General features: G+C 35.8%; 1 protein-coding gene across 6 annotated transcripts in view; it reads left to right on the top strand.

The window, feature by feature from the left end:
• Positions 1-20,322, top strand: part of LOC146401023 (uncharacterized) — a 395,912-nt gene that overhangs the window by 202,935 nt on the left and 172,655 nt on the right. Inside the window, exon 3 of one of the 6 annotated variants that reach the window (XR_014813275.1) lies at positions 13,131-16,281. The exons of the other annotated variants lie outside the window; for them this stretch is intronic. The gene's annotated coding sequence lies outside the window, so the exon portion shown is untranslated. Of the gene's footprint in view, positions 1-13,130; positions 16,282-20,322 lie in introns of those variants that run through there. 6 annotated transcript variants of the gene reach the window in all.

The raw sequence follows: 20,322 nt of genomic DNA, 5'->3' as shown, positions 1-20,322 counted from the left end.
AATGAAGTCAGGGCTATGTGGAATCATGACAAGGTCAAGTTATAATGGGGAATTTATACCTGGAAATCACTGAGATTCCACTAGAAGGAGATGGCTTGAACGGTTGATTGTGAGAGCTGCATACGCTGCTGATGTCCGTCTTGACCCATTCCAGTACTTGTCAATAACCCCTCTGTATCTTATGGTGACCTAGATGAGAAACTGTCTTTATAGCCAAAAAAAGAAAAAAGTTGCCTATGAATGGGAAACAATTAAATATATCCTATATATATTAAATACATGAAAATGTATAATTTGTGGAAATCACAAATTAAACATTTAAAGCTTTAAGTGTAATATGTATCAAAAATATAAACACAATTTAAGGGCATATAAAGTGAGTATGAATATTTTCTAAAATCATATCACAAAAAAGGTAAATAACTTTACAAAGAAAACATACATATTGGTAAGAAAAACTCCAAAGAGATAAGCTAGGCCAAAGATAATGGACTAATAGTTCATTAAAAAAATATAGAAAAAGCTTACTAGAGTATGAAAATATACTTAACCTCCATATTAAGGAAATGAGAAATAAATAAATCCATAATGGAATGTCATTTTTACTTATTAAATGATCAAATATTTATCAGATGTTAATAAAATGCTAATAGTGGTTTAGACCGAATACGCTCTCAACATTCTCCCAGTGCCTTTGTGAACTGAGACAATCATGCTGGAAAACGAGGCAGCACACATCCAGAGCCTTCAAAATGTTTATTCATACTGACTCGATAATCAGTACATCACTACATGATTAGAAATGTAAACATAGACATATAGACAGTGTATTTGCATTTATTGTACATTGTTGTAATTGTGTTCATAGGCCATCTTCCTCATGTATTCACTTTGGTTCCTCTAAAGCCCAGCACAGAGCCTGGCATAGGGTGCCTGACAAAATGTATTTGATAACAATTTACTGAATAAACAAAGAGACGAGAAGGAAGGCAGTCACGACAGCTTAATCTGAAACAAAGTATTAGGAAAAAATCCTATAAATGGTTAAATAATTTATAGTACATATATAAAAATATAAGCATTAAAATTACAGTTTATGGAGTTCCCATTGTGGCACAGTGAAAATGAATCCAACTAGTATCCATGAAGATGCGGGTTCGATCCCTGGACTCGTTCAGTGGGTGCAGGATCCGGCATTGCCATGAGCTATGGTATAGGTCACAGATACTGCTCAGATCCTGCACTGCTATGACAGCAGCTGTAGCTCTGATTCCACCCTTAGCCTGGGAACCTCCATAGGCCATGAGTATGGCCCTAAAAAGAAAAAAAAAAAAATTACAGTTTATGAAGTTCTTATTACAAGACATTGATTTAAAATAAAGGGTAATAAAGTAAAATATAGCACTGTATGTATCATATGCTGTCACCTGTGCTAAAACATGCATGTATATGTGAAGATTAACAGAAATGTACTAGTATTTAAATATTGGACAAAATTGGTCAAATATTGTATGTAGCTGTCAAACATGGGTGAGAGGCTTCTGAATGACTTTCATTTTCTTTATGCTTTTCAAATTTTCCAGTTTTTTATGCTATTATGTATTACTTTCTTAATTAGAACATAGCTTTAAAATTGATTTTTAAACTTCCGGTAAGGCAGTGCCAGACCTATTCAACCAGTTTAACAGAATGTTCAGAATTGCACTCTTTCTGTGAATATCTAATAAGTGCTAATTAACAAGGGATGGGCATTTTAAAAAATTATTTTTGGTATGTTCAAAATGACAGACTTAAAATTTCCAGGGACTTTCAGCACAGTTTAAAGGGCAGAGAAGACATTATCAGGTGATACTTGAGAGCAGCTTTAAGAATAGGAATAAAGGGTTAAAATGGCTTTTTTTATTTAATAAGATTAGAATAGAGAATGCATGACAAAGTGTCTAGTATGCAGCATACATTCAATACATATCAATCCTGTTTCCCTAACCTGTACTCTCACTAGTCAATTTAGTTCCAGCTTAATCCAGGACTCTCACTGCTTTCACTGACTTCCTCCCCATATCTGCCAACTTTTCACTGTCCAAACATCCAGTCTTACACCAAGATATGTATATGAGGCGGTGCCACTTCTATTTCAAACAATTTAACAAAATGCTTAGAAGTGTACATACTTTCTGTAACTATTTGATTGATGTGCTAATTGATAATCTGTCACTAAAATGGCCTCTTTTTTGTTATGCATATCAATATACTCAAAATGACAGACAAAAGTATTCCAGAAACTTTCAGGACCTGGCACTGAGAACCTTGAAAGTGGATTGGTTAGCATCATGGGGCTCAGATTTGGATCTCAGATATTCTGTATAAACATAGTACCTCTGTGGGAACCTGTATTTCCCCTACCACTGTGTATGTGTCCTTTTGCAAATCAGCTGCTACCCATAGTGGTTATCACTGCTCCTTATCCACCTTTCTAGCTTTGTGGCTATGATACATCATTCCAATTATCCCACCCATATATTTGACTATATTACTTCTGCATAATCTGTTACTGTGTTTCCAAGGCATCTAACTTCAATTCTATACATCTATTCACAGATTTATAATTAATTGAATGTACCATTACTTTTTTTCCTGTTGTGCATCAGATACTCCATGTGAATAACTATAGATGGTAATAATCTCCATTCAAATAGCCTTCTTTTATAAAGAAAAGCCTTATTTCTTCATAACGCAATAATGGAAAAAAGAATCATGATTAATGACGGAGATGTCCCAAATATTCAACACACCAGTGGTATCTGATGCCACCTGTGTATATTCACCCAGTTTCATGTAACCATGCCCAGTTGCCTTACCTTACTTCATCATTCTAAGCTGCACTCTTAATTGAAATTCAGTACGAAATGACAATTGTTTTCTCAATATGGAAAAAAACCCACAAATAAACTCCTGAATATTATTCATCATGGATGACACCGCCATCATGTCACCTCTGTCTGCTTCCCATTTTATCTGCCTGTCCCCACAAATTTAACTGTTCATGTTGTCACATGTATACCTTTGCGCTGCTTAGCGTACAGAATTTCTTTCTTTATAGTATTTTAGCCGTCATATGTGTCTTCTTGGTAAATAGTAGACATTATTTTACAGTCATGATAAAAATCTAAAAGTTTCTTCTCTGGGCTTTGCATACGCCATAGCCTTGATCCTTTTGTTTCCCTCTCTGGGTTCCCTCCATTCCCACATCTTTTATTACCTGGCTGGAGAAGTTGACGTGATATCGCTGAGATCTTAGGGTTAGAAGGAATGGCAGTGCCCACTGCATACGTGCTCACAGGAAAGGGAGCAGAGTATATATGCCCCTGGTGGCAGGCCCGTCTAAGCAACTCGTAGAACTCTTCAGTTCCTTAACCCTAATCCTATAACCCCAGTGAAGTCTATCCCAAGTGCTTGCTACTGTTCAAAATAAAGATACTCCAAAAAGATTGTCTAGACAAAGGAGAAACGCCTGTGTAGCCAAGAAGGGAGAGTCATAGCCTCCTGTCTCTGAGGAGTGGTTGGAGTCACTGCCAGACTCCCTTGCATTCAAAGGAAATTTCCACATGGAATTGGATCATCACAGATATAATACCCCCTACTAGGAAAAATGTTACCATTGGGGCGGGTCATTAGTGTTTTGGTTGTAAGGCATGGTTCATGAGTATTTTCAACATAAAACTCCTACTTAGTCAAAGCTTAAATGACCCACATGCAGGCATATTCTGCTCCCCTTGCAGCGTTTTTTTTTTGGTCACACTATCAGAATGCAGGAGTTCCAGAACCAAGGACGCCAGATCTCTAAACTGCTGTGCCAGAGAACTCCATCCATGCAGCATTTTTCAGCTGTTATGACTCTGAGCATGAGAATTCTTTCCCATAGCTTAAATTCTGTGAGGCTTAAGTATTTCTGCACTGATTTATTGTGGTTTATATCAAAAGATTGGACTTTTGGTAAGCGATATTCAAATAATCACTACCTGCTGAAAATTTAAGAGCCAAGCCATTGAATAGTCTGTGGTCAAGGCCTCAGAAAAGTAAGTGGTGGCCTTGTAGAGTTGCAAGCAACTTAATAAATAAAGCTCCAGAGAACCAAACAAGGGAAAGCTGGCACCTTGACATTCTATTTTGATGTAATTTCATAAAGTTTTAGAAAATGCATACTTGACTTAAGCTTTAGTTGCTAAGGGTTGAATGAAAGAGGCAAACATGCTATATTTGCTTTATACTAAAAGGGTATGTTTGGTGGAATACCTGATTCTTTAACAATAACTGCTATGTATACCCAGATGGGAAAATGAGTAGCTAGATTTATAGATTAGTGATAAATATGTGCAGAGAAATTAGGAGCTTTGTCAGGCATTCTGCCCACACATCATTTCCTTTTAACAGGGTGGCACTTGTTGAAATTCCTGCAAGTATATATTCTTGAGTTCATACTGAAAATAATTTGGTTTATTTTCCAATTTACTTTTCTCATAAGCCAGAGGAAATTTTCCTTGCTAAGAAAATCATACTTACCATGCTAAAGAAATACAATGTACAGGGTAAACTGAATAATCACCTATTCTTAAGAGAACTTTACTAAATAGGATTGAACCAGTGCACTTTCCAACCAGGCATTATATTAATATTTTTAAGAATATGAATTGCATTAAAACTATTATTAGCCAAATATTGTCCAAGTTGTTAATATTTTTTGATAAGAGTGTAAATTTGCTATTCTTTGACAAGAGTTGCGGGTGGTCATGAAGTGCAATTTGTGGATTGGATTTTATATGCTGTACAAAGAAAAACAAAGTAAGATAATCTCATTGAATCATGATGAAAAAACATACAATAATGGTATTTAGTCTTTAGACATGTGCTAGTTCTCAAAAATACTTTTTAAAAAAACTGAAAATAAAGCTAATTCTAATTATTTATATGAATGAATGAGAATTAACACATAAGGTGAATTATAACAGTAGATATGCATAATTATCTATCTCTTGTATTGACCTCTGTGTGCTCTTATGAATGCAGATAAGAACATGTAGAGTTAATTTATTTTGCTAAACAATGATTACATAGATACTGGTATTTTTAAATTATTCACTTTCATATCGAACATCAATGTATTTTTCCCTTTTTCTATCATAAAAAGAACACATACAAGTGAAACACTTTAGAATATATATATATGCAATATGAGTACAGTTGTTTGTCATAATAATAAATTCTAATTTTTGCATGAGGGTCTCATAGAATGAAAATATTCTTGACCTATATAAGGGTTAAAAGATGGATATCCTCTTATCACATCTCCCTTTCCCCACCTATTTCTCTCTGAAGTCATCAGAAAACTTATCACCTGTCAAAATAAACATGTAAGGTTAGAAAAGATAGCATTGAAAAATGGTATACATTTCTTTTTCTGGACTAAACAATTTTAAAGGCATACTTAAATTCTCAGCCATTATTCAATTCACCTTGGTACTGACTTATTCTCATATAAAGGGACCTGCTTGACAGTTGCACAATTGTAAAAACATTAAAACTGCTACTACTCCTAATAGCTAATATTTGAAAATATAGCCTATGAAAGCACTGTGTTAAGTGCTATACAATGTGTCTTACTTACTCAGCCAAACATACTATGAGGGGTACTCTTATTATCCACAATTTGTATATGAAAATATTTGAGTCTAAATAGCTAGCACAGTGGTTCTCGACAGAATCCAGTCAGAAATTCTCAGAGTCCAAGGGACTCCAGGATCATACTTTCAACTCCTGTGCTATCATGTAGTAGATAAAATATGCTACAGATACAATATTTAACTGTAAATAAGCCTTCATTTAAGGAAGAAGCTGCAGTGAGATTTTTTTTTGAAAAGCTACCATTTAAAATTTTAAAATATATGATTCAGTGGCATTAAGTATACTCACAGTGTTGTGTAACCACCACCATCATCTAGTTCTGGAACTTTCCTAACACCCCAAATGGAGAGGTCATGCCTATGAAACAGTGACTTTTCATTCTCCCCTACCTCCAGCCTCTGCAACCACTCATCTGCTTTCTGTTCCTATGGATCTGGCCCACACTGGATAGTTCATATAAATGGAATCATACAAATATGTGGCCTTTTAATGACTGGCTTATTTTACTTAGTATCATGTTTGCAAGGTGCATCCATATCATAGCATATATCAGTACTTCATTCCTTTTATGGCTGAATAAAATTCCATTGATAAACATTTTGTTTATCCATTCATCCACTGATAAACATTTGGGTTAATTCCACTTTTTGGCTATTGTGACTAGAGCTGCTATGAACATTTTTGTATAGTTTTAGTTTGAGTATCTTGTTTTCAAATGATGGACCTGTTTTCAGGGGAGGAATGGAGTTGCTGAGTCATATAGTAATTCTATATTTAGCTTATTGAGGAGCTGCCAAACTGCTTTTCAAAGAAGGCTGAACCATTTTACATTCCTACCAGCAAAGTCTGAGGGTTCTAGTTGATAGTAAACCTTTTCCAACACTTGTTATTTTCCTTTTAAAAAAAAATTATGGCCACCATAGTGGTTATTATGTGATATCCCATTGTTTGGATTTGCATTTCAGTGATAACCAATAATGTTGAGCATCTTTTCATAAGTTTGTTGGCCATTTGTATATCTCTTTGGAGAAATGGCTAATCAAATCCTTTATTCATCTTTTAATTGGGTAATTTTTCTATTTGTTGTAAAAGTTTTTTTAATAGATTCTGAATATTCTACCCTGTATACATTGTTTTTCTCTCATTTTCCTCCTCCATGTTCCATCACAAGTGACTAGATACAGTTCCCTGTGCTATACAGCAGGATCTCATTGATTATCCACTCCAAATGCAACAGTTTGTATCTATTAACCCCAGAATCCCAGTCCATCCCACTCTCTCCCCCTCCCCCTTGGCAACCACAAGTCTGTTCTTCTAATCCTTGAGTTTCTTTTCTGTGGAAAGGTTCATTTGTGCCATATATTAGATTCCAGATATAAGTGATATCATATGGCATTGGTCTTTCTCTTTCTGACTCACTTCACTTCATAAGAGAGTCTCTAGTTCCATCCATGTTGCTGCAAATGGCATTATTTTGTTCTTTTTTATGGCCGAGTAGTATTCCATTGTGTACATATGCAACATCTTCTTAATCCAATCATCTGTCAATGGACATTTTAGTTGTTTCCATGTCTTGGCTATTGTGAATAGTGCTGCAGTGGACAGAATGAAATTAAGAATGATGAGACCTCAAATATAGTATCTGAGAGTATAAGGGGCTGGAGATATAACCAAGTCTAACAATATTTTACTGGGGAAGGAGTGGGATGGACTGGGAGTTTGGGGTTAATAGATGCAAACTATTGCATTTGGAGTGGATATGAGATCCTGCTGTATAGCACAGGGAACTGTATCTAGTCACTTGTGACAGAACATGATGGAAAATAATGTGAGAAAAAGTGTGTGCGTATATATATATATATATATATATATATATATATATATATGACTGGCTCTCTTTACAGCAGAAATTGACAGAACATTGTAAATCAACCATAATAGAAAAAAAATCTTACAAAAAATATTTCGCTGATAATCTATCATGGGTCAGACAGTGTCCTAGGCATAGTAGTGATGACAATAAACTTCTGTTCTTATGAGTCTGATGTTGCAGTTAGAAAATAAATAAATGGATGATTTCAGGGAGTGATCATGGTTATGGGGGTAAATGAAGATATATTAGGATGACAAGGAGGAGTTCCTTTAATGGAAGGTGATGTTTAGATTGATGCGGAATTAACAAGGAGTCAGCAGTGGGAGCATTGTGGCAACAGCTACTGCAAAAATTGGGAAGGAGTCTGGCATGTTCCTAGAGAAGAAAGATGGCCAGTATGGTGGGAACACACAGAACAACAGGGAAGAGGAGGGCAGAAGGTAGTAGGCAGGGATTGGGTCATTTAGAGCCTTGGAGGCAATGAAAAAGAACCTGAATTTTACACTTTCATACTAAGAGGACATTAGAATGGGTTTAGGCCGGAAAAGCACAACATGATTTATGTTTTAAAAATATCTCTCTGGCTGCTCTTAAGAGGATGGATTTGAGAAGCCAAAGAATGGAAGCAGAAAGACCAGATGGGAGTTTCCTGATGCAGTTGGCCTGAGTGATGATGGTGTCTTGACCTAGGGAAGGGAAGTGGAAAGATCAGAATATGTGGTAAAAGTTGTGTCAATAGGATTTGCTTCTTTATATTGAGTTACCAAAGTCTCCACATCATCTTCACCCACTGACTCAGTCTGGATGTCTGTAGAAATGCAGAATAGATTCAATCCCTTCAGGTATGGAAAAGCAGTACACATGACTTTTCTGAAATCTCCTTATTTCCATTTGGAAGAGCCCTACTTCTGGCCAACTACCTTCTGATGTCTTAATACTCACAAATAATCTAAACATATACTGGTTACTTCTTGTTGACAATATCCCTTTCACAAAGTGGTACCAGCACTATATGGAATGTATGATCAACAGGGACCCACTGTATAAAACAGGAAACTCTACCCAATATTCTATAATAACCTATATGAGAAAAGAATCTGAGAAAGAATGGATATGTGTATAACTGAATCACTTTGCTGTATACCTGAAACTAACACATCATTGCAAGTCAACTATACTTCACTAAAACTTTTAAAAATGAAAAAAAAAAAAAGTGGTGCCAGCATGGACTGAAGCACTTTGACTGCTGTAGAGGATGGTGAGGCCACTTCCTCCTGGTGTACTGCGTTTCTTTTTTTTAATGTGTCATTTATTTATCTTTTTAGGGCCACAGCTGTGGCATGTGAAAGTTCCCAGGCTAGGGGTCAAATTGGAGCTGCAGCTGCCAGCCTATGCCACAGCCACAGAAATAGAGGATCCCAGCACCTACACCACAGCTCACAGCAATGCTCCATCCTTAACCCACTGAGCAAGGCCATGAATTGAACCCATATCCTTATAGATAGTACTGGGGTTCGTTACCCCTGAGCCATCATGGGAATTCCTGCATTTCTTTTAACACAGCCTAATGCACATGAGTTGCACATGTAGTGAAGAAAAGAAGTGGGGGATATTGTGTGAAGGGTCAGAACCAGGACTATCACTTGTCATCCTGTTGTTGCAGAATACCTGTGAAAGTGATTCCCTTAGGTAAAGGGAACAGAGCTGGGAGATGATGGTTTTCTCAACAGATGGCCATCTTAAAAGAAGGTGCTAAACTGATCATTAAATGATGCTGATGCCAAAAAGATCTGCTGGGTGTTGGGTAGAGTGGGGTGAGTAGACAGAGAGCAAAGCAAGGTTAATAATGAGAAAACACTCTGAGGTTTTCTGTTTGAGGAATAGGGTGAGGGAAGTGGAAAATTCAGGTCAACAGAGAACAAGTATTTTAAGTTGAAACAATGGTAAACATGATTTTTTGGAGTTAAGTTCTCTGGGCTCTTTAATGACCTTAATTGGTTTGACTCCTTGTTTTGCATGAGTCACAAATAATACGATGTGAACCAAATTTTAATCAGTCACTACAAAGGAGGTGTCTTAACTATGTTTTAGCTAATTCGTTTCCTTATCAGTTATTTCTGTACTAAGGTTCCACGGGACATACAATAAGTCTATTAACTCTGCAGCAGTCTTAGGGTATGAGAATTCATGGCATATTAAAACTGTCTCCGAAATGCCAGCTCTGATTTTCCATCTTTGTCATACTTCGCTTTTATTACTCCACGCAGAATATTGCCTTGTTCTCTGAATGAGAATCTGAAATTAGGAAAAGACCATGAGGTGGAGGAGAGGGACATTTAGAAGAGGAAAGTAACTTAATCCTTAAGAGGAGATGTGCCATATTCAAGCAATGAAAATACCTCACTCAGGAAAGTGGGCATTGTATACACAATTCTCAATAAGAAAAGGGATGAGAAGGAAAAATAAAATCATAATAGTTAACATTAAATTCTCACATTTCTTACAATTCCTGCTGAGAATGTTGAGTTGGAGGTAGGAATAAATAGGAAGGCCCCAAACAGGGCTTCTAAAACAGTCCTTCTTGGAAACAAAATAATCCTTTGATATTCACAATCTAGATTATAGTAAAATACAGTCCAAGAATCAAAAGAAATATATCTCTAACAAAGCAAAACAATAGTAAAATCTCATTTTTAAAATGTTTTCTAGGATTACTGAGCATTTTATAAAATTAATGCAATCATTTTTCTAGCTTCCTAAAGAGTAAATTTCAACAAAAAAAAGGGCAGTTACCAAGGCTAGCAGCTATTAAAAGCGTACTATGTCCTAACATCTCTTCTTAGGGAATTGCCCCAATGCTTTACAAATCACCATACTCCATCCTTGCCAACAGACCTGAAGAGGCAGTATTTCAAAACATTTATATCAAAAATCCAGCATCTAAATTCCTTGATAAGCTATCCAAGTACCACACTTGACTGGACTTGCTGAGTAACCAATGCCTCTATTGTTAAATCCTACAGCTTTACCATGCCGCATCAATTCAATGTCTCTAAGGAGATTTTAGTATTGGCTAATGCCTTAAGATGTTTAAGGGTAAAACCATGTTCTTACATAAGGAACAAACATTGAATTTAATGTAGTTAAATGTTCAAAGTATTTTTGGTAAGGCTCTGCCCCAAAGGTTAAGTGTTGTAGAGACTGGAAAGAAGTCAAGATCTAAAAAATAATAGTTAATTATAGGCTTCTGTTATTTAACTTGGACTGGGATAGTTTTTATTTAACCTTTTATAAATTAAGTGAAGGGACTTGAGTTACAGATAACACTAAACTCTTCCTGTTAGTGAAGAGGGAATTGGATGGGAGTATGTTATAGCAAGATAACATGAGACTGAGATGGCATAACAGTGGGTGTCCAAGCTCCTGTGGGAGCAATTGCAAAGCAATGCGTTTAGCTCTAAGTTACACCCTTTTAAAAATACTAGACCTCAGTATATTTGCAGAATTTTCAACACACTGGAACATGGTTAAAAAAGCAAAATCAAAGGGCGAACATTATTTTACCCATGTTTAAAGTAAGACCTATCCTTGAAATGGTATATACAAGGCAGTAACTAAATATTCTTCTACTAAAAATAAAGTCAGTGTGTTACTTGAAAGTAGGATATGTGGTTTCCAGTCATGGCTCAATTGCTTACTCTTTTACTCAATAAATCATTCATTTAGTCATTCATTCAAAGGATTTATTGAGCATTATGAATCAGACACTCTGCTGGGTATAAGAGATGTGTTGATGATGAAATTACATTCCCTAAACTGAAAGATCTCATAATCTAATAGGGGATATACACAAAATTAGGTGGTTATTAAACAGATTTACAAAAGTAATGCATGACACAGAATCTATTTCAGATGAGGGTAAGTGATGCTTTGCCAGTAGTTCAATGTGGTCAAAATATAAGGTGGAAGAAGAATGGAAGAGTGGCGGTAAAACTGAGATAAAGGTAAGGAGGAGCTGGATTATGAGCAACCTACTGTGCTAGGCTAAAGTGTTTGCTTATTTGTTCTAAGAACCCTAAGGCAAGTAAAAGTCATAAAAAATCAGAAGAAGAGGTGAGCAAATGGCAGTTGTTAAATTTACATTTCAAGTAGACCAATACAATTATGGAGACTAAGTTGGGTGACATTTAACCCTGGATACAAAGGAAAAATAGGATATTATTGGGCAAAAATCAAGTTAAGAAATAAGAATGACTTTTTATGGAGATGAAGAGAAAACTGGTGGATTTAATGACCTAATGGAATGGGAGATAAGGAAGGAAGGAGTCAAGGATGAACCACATATTTCTGGGTTGAGCAACTGAGTAGATTATGAAAATAATACCAGAATAAGTGTAGGTTTGTTTTAAATAATTTGGAGACCTACTAATTTTGAAGGGCGTTTGAGACCTCCAAGAAAAGAAATGCAATACATATTTGAATGCACACAAAAGCCTAGATATATAAACCAGATGTTTATGCTGCACATACCAATTTTAGAGTTCTCGAAATGTATATGATAGTTGAAGCCAGGAGTTTGAGACTAGAAGATGGTCTAGTAATGGAACCTTGAGAGTCCTCAACACTCTACCAACACGTACACTTTAATATAGACACAAGTGAGTATATACACACTTTTTAAATTCCACATTGAAAATTCATACAAAGTATGTTCTCAGATCACTATAGAATCAAAATACCAGTCAATAACAGAAAGATGTATAGAAAGTTCTGAAGTATTTGGAAATTAAACATTATAATTCTCAAGAGAAATTAGAAAAAAAATTTTTTTTTGTATTTTTAGGGCTGCACCTGTGGCATGTGGAGGTTCCCAGGCTAGGGGTTCAATCAGAGCTGTAGTTGCCAGCCTCCGCCACAGCTCACAGCAATGCCAGATCCTTAACCCACTGAGCAAGGCCAGGGATAGAACCCACAACCTCATGGTTCCTAGTCAGATTCATTTCTGCTGCTCCACAATGGGAACTCCAGAAAATATTTTCATTTTCAGTTAAAAATAAAGTGTAGAAAATGCAGCTAAAGTAATATTTGTAGGAAAATTTATAGTACTAAAATGATTATTCAAAAAAGAAAGTAGAAAAAAACATGCTAAACACAAATTAAGCAGAAGGAAGTACATATTACAGATAATAGCAAAAATCAGTGAAACTAAAGGTAGAAATAAATCAGTACTGTGAAAAATCAATAAAACTGATAAACCTGTACTAAGACAAAGAAAAAAGGGGGAGAGAGAAAATAAAAATTACAAATATCAGAAATAAAAGACATGGTATCATTACAGACTCCACAGACCTTGAAAGAGAGTACTGGAGATAATTCATATGCACATCTTCCAAAACGTAGATAAAATGGGACACTTTCTTTAAAGACATGAATTACCAAAACTCACTTGAGAAGAAATAGTTAAGATTTATCTGTTGAATTTGTAGTGAAAAAAATCTTTTAAAAAAAATACTGAGAACACTGAATTCTACTAAGTATTTAAGAACAAATAATCACAATTCTGTATAATCTCTTCTAGAAAATGGAAGCGGCGATAACAACTCACAATTCATCTTGTGAGGCAAGCACATCTTCATTCCAGAACCATATATGCATTACAGGAAAAGAAAACTATAGACCAATAAACCTTATAAATATTAGCAAATTAAGTCCAATAATATATAAAAAGGATAAACATCATGACCAAGTGGATAAATTTTTTATGGAATGTAAACCTGGACAACATTTGAAAGTCAAGCACCATAATTCACCATATTAAGAGACCAAAGAAGAAAATACATATGATCATCTTTATACATGGAAAAGAAGCTTTTAATAAATTTCATCATCAACTGGTGATAAACATCTCAGCACACTAGAAAGAGGGAACTTCCTTAACCTGAAAAAGTCTATCCTGAAATAAGGAAAATAAGTTGCCCTATAGATAATGATGAAAAACATAATGTATTCTTAATAAGATCTGGTACAAGGTAAGGATGTCTTCTCTCATTACTCCTATTCAGCATCACACACTAGAAGTCTTAGCCAGTACAATAAGGCAAGGAAAAGAAACAAAAGACATTCAGCTTGAAAAGGTGAAATAAACTCTGTCTCTGTTGATGACTTCTCAAAGAATCTATGCAAAGTTTCCTCATAAATGCACTCAGGAAAGTTGCAGGATACAATATATAAAAATCAATTTTATTTCTGTGTGCTTGCAATGAATTTGAAATTTTTCAAAACGCTATTTACAATAGCACTAAAAAATGAAATTTTAGATAGAAATCTAAAAACTTAATCGCAAGACCTGGATGCTAAAAATTATAGATACCGATGAAAGAAAGCATAGACCTCAGTAAATAGAGAAATATACTGTATTCATGTGCTGGAAGACTGAATACTATTAATTCTCTTTAGTTTAACCCGCAGACAATACAAATGAGAATTGTAGCCAACTTTTTAAAATACCAACAAGTTGATTCCAAAGAAGCTATAATTCTGGAAAAGAACTAAATTCTGAGAATCACACTATCCAATTTTAGGACTTACTATAAAGTTAATTAATCAAGAACATATAGCATTGGTGAAGGATAGACATATAGATCAATGGACAAAATAGAGAGCTCAGAAATAGGCCCTCACAAATAGTTAATTGACCTGTGACAAATATACAAAAGTAATTCAATGGAAAAATTTTGGCCTTTTCAATAAATGATGCTAGAATAATTGGATATCAACAGGCAATCCATACTTCACACCTTACACAAAAATCAATGCAAAACATCATTTAGCCTAAATATAAATACAAACCTATAAAACTTCTAGAAGAAAATACAAAAGATCTGAATGACCTTGGGTTTGTTGCTAGAGTTTTTAGATATACCACTAAAAGGACAATCTGTAAAAATATTGATAAATGGAATTTTATCAATTAAAATATTTTGCTTTGCTAAATATACACTGTTAAAAGAATGAAAAGGAAAACCACAGACAGTAAGAAAACATTTGAAAATCACATTTCTGACAAAGAACTTGTATTTAGGCTATCAAATCTCCAACCACAACAGTAACAAAATGAACAGTGCAATAGAACAGACTGGCAAAAGATCCAAACAGGCACTTCAAGAAAATATATGGTTGGCAAATATATAAGGAGTTAATTGGAGAAATGTAAATTAAAACTATGTGATACCATCCATTCTTATTAAAAAGGGGAGAATAGCACTACCAAGTTCTGCCAAAGATGCAAAACATCTGGAGTGCTCACAAATTGCTGGTGGAAATTGAAAATGTATAGTCACTTTAAAAGATTTTCTTATAAACATAAATATACCATAGGACCCAGCAATCTTGCTTCTAAGTATTAACTCAAAAGAAACGGAAACTTAGGTGTCCCCACTGTGGCTCAGTGGTAACAAATCCCACTAGTATCTATGAGGATCTGGTTTGATACCCAGCCTCGCTCAGTGGGTGAAGGTTCCAATCTGGTGTTGCCGTGAGCTGTGGTATAGGTTACAGGTGTGATTCAGATCCCACAGTGCTGTGGTTGTGGCATAGGCAGCTGCAGTTCCAATTGGACCCCTATTCTGGGAATTTCCATATGCCATGGGTGTGGCCCTAAAAAAAAAAAAAGGAAATGGAAAATTATTATCATGTAGAAACCAGTACATAGATATTTATAGCACCTTTTTGCATTATAGCAGTTCTGAAATACATAATCACCCGTACGTCTTTCAAATGGTAAATGAATAAATAAAACATGATACATCCATACGGTGGAATACTGCTAAGCAATAAAAAGGAACAAATATGCAACATAGATAAATTATAAGTGGATTTTACCAAGTGAAAGGTGCCAGACCCCAAAGACTGTAACCTGTATGATTCCATTTATATGACACTCTAGGAAGAGCAAAAAGCAGAAGTGGAAAACAGGAAAGTTGGGAATATACCACCGTTATATTAAACAAGGATGAAGCTCGTATGGGTAATGTGGAGTGAAAAAAGCTAAACACAAAAGAATATGCACTGCATGATTTCACTTACATGAAAATCAAAACTAGGCAAACTACTCCATGGTGTCCCAGTCAGTGTAATGGCTCCCACAGAGGAGAAGGAAGGGTCTCATGATTGGGAGGGGACGGAAAGAATGCCTCTGGGATGCCTGTAATCTTCCAGTTCTTGAGCTGGATAGTTATGAGTGTACGCATTTTGTAAAATTCATCAAGCTGTACATGTAAGCTCTCTGTATTTTTTTACATGCATGCTATATACCTTTTAATAGAATTAAAGCTGGTTTATTGTTGTTGTTGTTGTTTTACGACAAAGAATTCCTCGGCTGCTCTTTTGTGAACAGATCTTAAGGATGCCAGAATGGAAGCAAGGCGATCAGTTAGACCGTTCTACATTGTAAAAAATAAATTCATCTATAATTTTTTTAAAAGAAGATACAGATAAAATGCTGGGCTACAATAGCATATAAATGATGAGAGATGATCTCAAAGTGTTCTGAAGTCCTAATGTTCTTTGGGAGTGGATTAAGATTGATTAACCTTTGTTAAGCATGAATGTTAAAATTTCAAGAATAAGTCCTAAAGGAATAAAAATAGACTTTATTCTTCTAAAGAAATAGAGGAGAAAATGGAATAAGAAAACAAACCTCAATCAAGAAGAAAAAATAGCATAGAAAAGTGAAACAATTAGGAAACACAAAATAAAGTGATAGAAAAAAGGCCAAATATCAGCAACCATAACTGAATGAACTGACTTCCTTACAAAAAAGGAGGAGGATTTTCAACGTAGGGAATAAATCCAGCCTTATGTTTTTTCCTAAGAGACACACCTAAAATATAAGCTGTTAAAAGGTTGAAGGTATAAGAGTGCAAAGAGATGTAATAAAATATCAACTAAAATAACAAGGATATCTATATTTTATGTCAAAAGAAAAGAAAATTTATTACCTCCCTAATACATTTTTTTTTCCTACTGTACATCACGGTGACCCAGTTACACTTACATGTATATATTCTTTTTTCTCACATTATCATGCTCCATCATAAGTGACTAGACATAGTTCCCAGTGCTACACAACAGGATTTTTTTTTTTGAAGAAAATAGAGCTAAAAGGGATTTAATGATAAAAGTTTCAATACAGATGGTTGATATACTCAAAACAGCATCTTATAAAATAGCTTGAAAATTACAAAATATAGTTTGTAATTTTCTGATATATCTATATATCTGTACCTATAGATATATTAGAACCACAGAGAGAATAGATACCCACCATCATAATGGGAGGTTTCAACACATCTCTCATAATATTCTTACATAAAGCAGACTGAAAACCTGGTGAAGATAAAGAATATAATCATTGGATGAAGACGATATGGTACACCTATACAATGGAAGCTACTCAGCCATAAAAGAATGAAATAATGCCATTTGTGGCAATATGGATGCAACTAGAGATTATCATACTAAGTGAAGTAAGTCAGAAGGAGACAAATACCACATATCACTTATTTAGAATCTAAAATATGATACAAATGAACCTAACTCCAAAACAGAAAGTCTTTTTTGAACAGACTTGTGGTTGCAAAGGGGGGAGGGATGGAGTGGGAATTGGGGGTGAGCAGATGTAAGCAGAATGGATCACCAGTAAGGTCGTACTGCATAGCATGGAGAACTACATTCAATATCCTGTGATAAACCATAATGAAAGTATTTTTTGAAAAAAATATGTGTATAACTGAACCCATTTTCTGTACAGCAGAAATTAATACAATGTAAATCAACTATACTTCAATATAAAAAAAAATGCAATAGTCTTGACACTGAGGACTTATATAGAACCCTAGATCTGATAACTAGAGAATTTCCATTCCTCTCAGCTACACATGAACTAGCTTTTAAACGTGTGGGAGAGGCAAATTTTTAAACATATCTAAAATTTTTTTAAACACTTCTAAAAATTCTCTGATCAAAATGCAATCATAACTGAAATGACAGTTTTGAACTGAACAATAACGAAAGTACTTCATATCAAAAATTTGAGATGCAGCACAAGTAGAAATTTGAGGAAAATTTAATCTTAAATGTTCAAATTCATGTGGCTAAAATTAATTAGCAAAAAAAAAAAAGATTTGAAAAAAGTAAGAACAGCAGAATACCACCAGATCAGTTATGAACAGAAGTAGGTGGTGAGAAAAGAATCTCAATGAAAATAGATTTTGCTATTATTTTTACTATTGATAAAAAAGTGCTGATTATCTATAGAATTGCCAGTTGCTGAAGAGAAACCAAAGGTATGAAAAATTGGGAGTTCCCACTGTGGCACAGCAGAAATAATTCTGACTAGTATCCATGGGGATGAGGGTTTGATCCCTGGCCTTGCTCAGTGGGTAGGGGATCCGGTGTTTCCTTGAGTTATGTTGTAGCAGACGTGGCTCCAATCTTACATTGCTGTGACTGTGGTATCAGCCAGCAGCTATAGGTCTGATTCAACCCCTAGCCTGGCAACTGTCATATGCTGCAGGTGCAGCCCTAAAAAAGCAAAAAAAAAAAAAAAAAAAGAAAGGTATGAAAAACTGCCTTCAAGGAAGATTATACAAATCACAGTGAAAAATAAGGATCAGTTAACAGAAGCAGAGAGATTTGTAACAGAACCTTAGAGTGGCTGCTCGGTCTCAGTGATGGGAACGGATGAGACAGGGTAGCTCTCACCAGCAGCTCTTAGGCTGAGGCCATCAACCTCTGGCGCTCCGGAGATGTGTGTGCCCTTAAGGAGGATTTCTGCTTCAGATAAGGAAGCAGCTTTCTATGAAGAGACTGGGGGTGTGGGAAGCTTTGTTTACCCTGACATAGAGGCACCAGCAGAAGGAACGAAAATGGCTAGGAAGGAGTAAAGAAGTGGGAGAGAGAGTGTGGGAAGATGACATGACAGTCCCAGCATAAGCAGATGTGAGAGGAACCGGCAGCAGAGACTTTCATCATGACTTTGGCCAAGAAAAAAGAATGTGAGGCATGAGGCATTTTCCCCTCTGAAGATTCTAAGTGAAACTCAGGAGGAATGCTAGTTTAATGCTCCTGCAGGCTATGGTTTCTAAATTGCTGTAAGCTTGGTGATTCTGGCAAAATGTAGCCTTTGGCCAAAGTTCTATGAAACACTGTTAAGAAACAATTAAGGACCCTTTTTGAAGTTCTTCTGGCAAAAAGCAACAAATCATAGGAATCCAGGGACAATTAGAATTAGACGCCTTAGACGTAATCCACTATGCTGCATGGGCGATGGTTTAATTGCTTTCTAGAAATCCTGCCTGGGGTGGATGGCTGGCAACGGTTCTGGCCTCATTTGATGGAGCCAGGTTGGATTGTTCCAACACTTAAGAGTTGTGTGGCCTAAGCTGAAGTAGTTTTTAAAATTCCCTGGTTTTTCTTTTTAATCTTTATAAAACTGTGAAAATGACCCAGGGATCTTAAGAAGATGACTGGTAATGCAGAAAAGTACCCAGCACAGTAGGCATCTCCCACATAGTTCATAAATTGTAACTCCTCATTAGTATTGTCACTTATTCCAGATTCCTGCTGTATCTACAAGTTACAAGCATACCTAAGTGCTTTTAAAATCACCAGCCCTTTATCACACTGATGTATGACAACCTCTACCTCCTAGCCTGAGTCCACCAGATGAGTGATTTTACTTGCTTTACAGTGTCCTGTTGACCAGTTCCAGCTTCCTCTTCAAAGTTGCCTCATGTTGTCCACATTGATACTGCCTACCGTCTTCCCCAGGGGACACAGGGAGGGACGGTAGGACAGCAGACAGCCTTTTATGCTGTTCTTTATATGCTTGCTCTAATTCTTTTATGCTATACTCTGCTTTCCTCTCTTTTATCCTACTCTTGATTCATTCATTTATCAAACATTCATGGAGTGTCTAGGTACTAGGTGGGACTCTAGTGATACAAAGTTAACAAAGGCACAGTCATGCCCTGAAGGATATTACAGTCCAGTGGGAGAAATAGATGTGAGCAGCTGCCCACAGTGCAATTAGCTAAATGGTCATGGAAGGGTTTCATGGGAGCACAAATGAGGTGGCACCTAACTCTTCTGAGACAGGTAAGGTTTCACAGAGGTATCTGAGCACCTTTTAAAAAGATGATTAAGGGGCCACCAGTCTACAATGTAGCAGTGAGGGTGGGGAAGGAAGAGAGTGTTGCTACAGACCAAGGGGCCGGAAAGGGAGGGATTCCAGCAGAGAAAACCTGGGTGTTAGCTGTGAGATTTCAAGGGAAGGCTTAGGGAAAAATGAAAGGGAAATTTTTTTGTGTGTTTGTGGAAGAAAGTGAATGCCACATCTTATTCCTTCACCATCTTGATCCTTCCCCTGAAAATTTTTAAAAAATATTTCTCAATGATACTTTGCTTGGATTAAAGAAAATTTTTTTTCCCACACATTCCTAAGATTGCTCAAGGCAAGCATATATGTGTTCCCTATAATTCCTATTGAACAGATGACATCTTTAAGATTCAAGTCATACTTTATAGCGATGTTACAGTAAACAAAATTATCAAGACATTCTTAAGCATCATCTAGGAAAAAAGGTTTAGTTTAGTTCGAAGTAATCATACATCCTCTTACCTCTCCTCCACCTTCTCCTTGTGGTGCAGTTTAGTAGGCGTCACTGCCCTCTCCTTTCCTTGTAAGAGTGACTTTGCAATGAATGAGG

Source organism: Sus scrofa, chromosome 8 (genome assembly GCF_054392235.1).
Source record: "Sus scrofa isolate SSC_HxYL_T2T_F1_AM1 chromosome 8, Sscrofa_HxYL_maternal_Yorkshire_Landrace_v2.0, whole genome shotgun sequence".
Classification (NCBI taxonomy): Eukaryota; Metazoa; Chordata; class Mammalia; order Artiodactyla; family Suidae; genus Sus; species Sus scrofa.
Note: the sequence above shows the minus strand (reverse complement) of the source record. Positions and strands in the feature narration are given on the sequence as shown.